Consider the following 6,199-nt stretch of genomic DNA (forward strand, 5'->3'; position numbering starts at 1 on the left):
CTGATCGAGGGACAAGGTAGGCAAGGGTAAGGGCGGGCGGGGATGAAGTAGGAGTTTTGCACCCTACAGCTTCGGGCGCTCTCCTAATTATTAACACAGGTTTACTGATATCAATTTATTACAGAAATCTATGCTGAGATACCCCCTAACCATATTAAATGTATATTTATTACAAAATATAACTTCTCTCGTGAGATATTGCACATGTGCGTATACACTAACGTAGCCAGCTTGTGTACTGACTGCTATACGCGGCGGTGACCTTACATGCAAAGTCTTCTTCCTATTTCGTTTGAGGAGAAGTCTACTGATGGAGTTTTATCATATAAATCTATGCTAGAATACGTCCTCTTCATTTTAAATGCACATTTGTTGTAAAATATTTTTTGTCTTGGTAGATATTGCGCATGCGCGAGCACCGTTTCAGGCGTGCAGTGCGGACTAAATGAAACTGCATAATATAGCTTGTTGAGAGAGCGAGAGAGGTGGGAGACTAGGGAGAGGCAGCAGGCAAGATAGCTGGGGCGGTAGAAACAGAGTGAGTCTGGGCGAGGGACAAGGTAGGCAAGGGAAAGGATGGCAGGGGATGAAGTAGGAGTTTTGCACCCCAGAGCTAGGGCGCTCTCCCAATTATAAACACAGGTCTACTAATAACAATTTCTTACAGAAATCTATGCTGAGATACCCCCTAACCATATTAAATGTATATTCATCACAAAATATAACTCCTCTCGTGAGATATTGCACATGCGCGTAGACACTAACGTAGCCAGCTTGGGTACTGACTGGTATACGCGGCAGTGACCTTACATGCAAGGTCTTCTTCCTATTTCGTTTGAGAAATCTACTGATGGAGTTTTATCATACAAATCTATGCTAGAGTACCTCCTCTTCATTTTAAATGCATAGTTGTAAAATATTATTATTCTCGGTAGATTTTGCGCGTGCGCGAGCACCGCTTCAGGCGTGCAGTGCGGACTAAAGGAAACTGCATAATATAACTTGTTGAGAGAGCGAGAGAGGTGGGAGACTGAGGAGAGGCAGCAGGCAAGATAGCTGGGGAAAATTGAGGCTGAGCGAGGGACAAGGTAGGCAAGGCGAAGGATGACAGGGGATGAAGTAGGAGTTTTGCACCCTACAGCCTAGGGCGCTCTCCTAATTATTAACACAGGTTTACTGATAACCAATTATGCAGATAATCCTGGTAACTAACAATACACAGTCTGTTGTATATTTAGGCATTTGACAATACACTGTGTATTGTTAGCGAGCTTTCAACAATACACTGTGTATTGTTGAACACCTTCTAACAATACACTGTGTATTGTAGTAGGTACCCATGAGCTTTCAACAATACACTGTGTATTGTTGAACACCTTCTAACAATACACTGTGTATTGTAGTAGGTACATATGATACTTTCAGTCAAAAGAAAGCTATTTTTATTTGGCGCGCCACTTCGCCATTTTGTAAAATGCCAAGAAAGAAGAAGAGCGCAGATTGCGATGGTAAGTGCATGTTTGATGTGATTTCGCCACTGTTGCCATTTTGTCTATTATGTGTGATGAATTCAATAACTTTTATTGAAAGAGTAGACACAACTAACAAGGAGTAGAACGTATTTGTAGAGCTGAAATAAAAAATTAAGTTGTACGATGTGTGTTAGCGGTAAGATGTTTGAAATTCGATACGTTAGTGTATTTGTTCCAGATAAGTGCACGAGAAACCCCTGCCCGCAAAGCTAATAGATTTACTCGTGTGGAAAATATGCGATACACAAATTTAAATCGGTAAAGTTGGTTAGGGCATAGCTCTAGTACTATAGTCCGCGTACAGTGACTGCCGCACATACATACGCATACGCACGCGCGCACACACGCACACATACGCACGCGCGCACACACATACGCACGCGCGCGCACACATACGCACGCGCGCGCATACATACGCACGCGCGCGCACACATACGCACGCGCGCGCACACATACGCACGTGCGCACACACATACGCACGCGCGCGCACACATACGCAGGCGCGCGCACACATATCGCCAAGCAGGAACTGATCCCACTGAAACAATTACTGTAATTACATTTCGTATTAATATTATTTCTATTTAATCTAATTTTATTAATTTTAATTTAATTCCGTTTTTTTATTTTGTCTCCTTCCCTCGCTATATTTCCTTCGCTCATTCCCACCATCTGCAACCTCCACACGTACACTTTCTCCTGCTTGGCACTTCTTTAGTGACTTCTTATTGACTCAGCGTCTGTTATGCGTGAACGTTAATTAATAGCCGGTTACAACTCCATTGGCAATTACTCTATTAAAGGCTCAACCAACGTAGCATATTTTACCAAAGAAGACGCAGAAACCGCTAGACAAGATCTGTAGAGGTAGAAGTGAATGCAGAAAACTCTTAGAAAATAAATGAAGGATACGGCGCAAACTCTGAGCCCCCTGGCGGGAATGACATGTGTTCCCAACAGAGCTATATAGATTTTAAAAACGCTGTATGCAATCTCTGAATGACATTCCTCCACGCACGAACGAAACGTTGAACGTGGACTGCACAAAACTTCCATCTAAATCGCATCTAATTAAGCTTATTTATTAATCCTACGTAATAGTAATTTAATATACGTAATTATTCTCCCGCTTTCGATCATGTTCGTTCCGTGATATTCGAAGTACGTTGCGAAACCTTCGTTGAGCCAGATGTGAGCCCACCAGTCACATGTCACCAGGTTGCCAAACCACTGCAACGCAAGCACAATAACGTGATAATCCCTATACACAACACACACACACACACACACCACACACACACACACACACACACACCCACACACAACAGCCCACACACAGCGCTCCCCACACACCCAGATAACGTCTTATGTCCCCTTGACCTCCTGTTTGCACCTCGTCTCGTTTCAGCTATTTCTGACTAATATATATATATAATATAATATAATATAATATATACTAGGGTTATGGGTTAGGGTAGGGTTAGGATTAGGTTTAGGGTTAGGGTTAGTCAGAATAGCTAAACGAGCGCAGGTCAAACAGAGGTCAGGGGGACATTAGACCTACGACCCCACAGCACACAACACACACACACACAAGCACACCACACCCACACACACCACACACATCCCCCCCACACACACACACACACTACACTACACACACACAGCACATACACACACATCACACACACACACACACACAACGACACATACACACACACACACAACCACACACACACACACACACCACACACACGCACACACACACACGCACACACACACAGACACACACATTCCACACACACACAACACTACACACACACACACATACACACGCGACCACGCCACACACACGCTCACAGACACACACATACACACGACGCCACACACACACACATACACAACGCACAGTGCACACCACACACACGACACACAGAGCCACACGTACGCACACACACGACACACATTCACACCACGCGCGCCGCACAGGCACCATAACTACGCCACACGCGCGCACACACACGATCACATGCCACAACACAGCACACACAGACACAAACATACAACACGACACGCGCATCACGCACCCACACAACACACACACGCACGCACAACAGACACACACACATACACACGCACACACGCAGCACACGCGCGACACACACACACACACAACATATCACAACCACACACAGGAGGCACACACACATACCGACACCAACACACACTACACACGCACACACCACACACACACATCACACACACACACACACCACACACACGCACACACGCACACACAACACACACACACACACCACACACACATCACGACACACGCACATACACGACACAACACCACACACACACACACATCCACACACACACACACACACACACCCACACACAACCACACACACAGCACAGGCCACACACAAACACACACACACCACACATATATATATGATATATTATATACTATTAACCCGTCTCAAGACGGAGTACGTGTCCTGATTTGAAGGATGGCGGTTTATACGCATCTTATCGGTCTGACTTTTATTTCTTTTTATCTGCTAACTCTCCGTTGAGCCAGATGTGGCCCACCAGTCACATGTCACCGAGGTTGCCAAACCACTGCACGCAAGCACAATCAACGTGCTAATACCCTATACACCAAACCACAACACACAGCCACACACAACCCGACACTACACACACACACACACACACTCACACACCGACCCAACACACACACACACAACACACACACACACACCCACACATACAACGGAGATACACACACAAACGCAGCGACACACACAGACAGCACCACATACACCACACACACACAGCAGCGCGGCACACACACACACACACACACACACACACACCACATACACACGCAGCACATCGGACACACACAGTGCGCACCCAGACTACACACATACACACGCACACGACCACTGCACTACACGACGGCACACACACACACACAACAGACACACACGCACACACACACACACACATTCACACACATCACGCGCGCACCAGCAACATTACACACGACAACGCGCCATCACACACACAACACAATACACACACCCCCCACACACCACACACATTACACACGCACGCGCGACACGCCCACACAGACCAACACACACGCACAGAACGCACACTGCGGCCGGCTCCCGCACACACCACCACATACACACGCACACACGCACACACGCACTACACGCGCGAACCACACCTCACACACACACACACCACCAGCACACACACAGCACACCACACACTACACCCACACACACATACACCCCAACAGCGCACACACACACACACAAGGCACACACGCGCGCGCGACGGCGCACACACGCAGCCACACACACACACACACACATGGCTACAGACATCACACACACACACCACGCACACAGCCCCCCGGCACGCGCAGCCGCGGCACCGCTACACACGCACAGGACACACACACACAGGGAGACACAGCCAGGCACGCACCACGGCGCACACATAAGGCCACACACACACACACATCACACACACACACACAACACACACCACCAACACGCACACGAAGCACATCATATACTATATATATATCTATATTACTACTTACCCGTCTCAAGACGAGTACGGTCTGAGTTTGAAAGGATGGCGGTTTAGACCATCTATCTCTAACTTTTTATTATGAGGCATGTTATTTACAGAACGAAAATACTGATATTTAGACTCGCAGTCCATATACCAATATTTGTTTAAAAAAAAAATTGTATCCATAATATTATAAAATCTGAATATTTTACTTTAAAATGACATCATCCACAATTTCACTTTATTTAGATATCTATTTTTGAAATATCATTCTGGTAGCAAGCATTCAATAATAAGTCAAATTCTTTATAAAAAAAAGAAGCAAAATGCATTGAGTAATTTGAAGATGAAATATTTTTCTTGAAAGTTAGTGGAGACGGCGGCGGCAGGGTTATCTTCCTCCCGTTGATTCAATATTTGCATCACACGCGCGGCACCCAGACACATACATACAGGCGCCACGCACGCACACACATACACGACACACCAACAAAAAAACATGCACACACAACCACGCACGCACGGCACATGCACCACGCGCACGCAGCACCGCCACTAAGCAGACAGACGCACACGCACACGCACACACGCTCACGACACGCAACACCACGCCACACGCACCAGGCCACGTCACGGCCACCACACACGCAACGCCCCACAAACGCACACACGGGGCGACACAGCGCCACACACACACACACCACACACACACACACACATACACACATACATGACAATATATACACCTACATACATACTACATACATACATCCATACATATCATACATAATACATACATACATATCATACATACATACATACATACATACCTACATACATACATACATACATACATCATACATACAATCATACATACATACTCAATCCATACATACATACATACAGTACATACATACATACATTACATTAACATACATACATACCTAACATACAATACATACATACATACAATACATACATACATACATACATACATAATTACATCACATACTAACATACAGTACATACTACATACATACATACATACTACATACACA

This window comes from Priapulus caudatus, unplaced genomic scaffold (assembly GCF_000485595.1).
Source record: "Priapulus caudatus unplaced genomic scaffold, Priapulus_caudatus-5.0.1 Scaffold1294, whole genome shotgun sequence".
Taxonomy (NCBI): domain Eukaryota; kingdom Metazoa; phylum Priapulida; class Priapulimorpha; order Priapulimorphida; family Priapulidae; genus Priapulus; species Priapulus caudatus.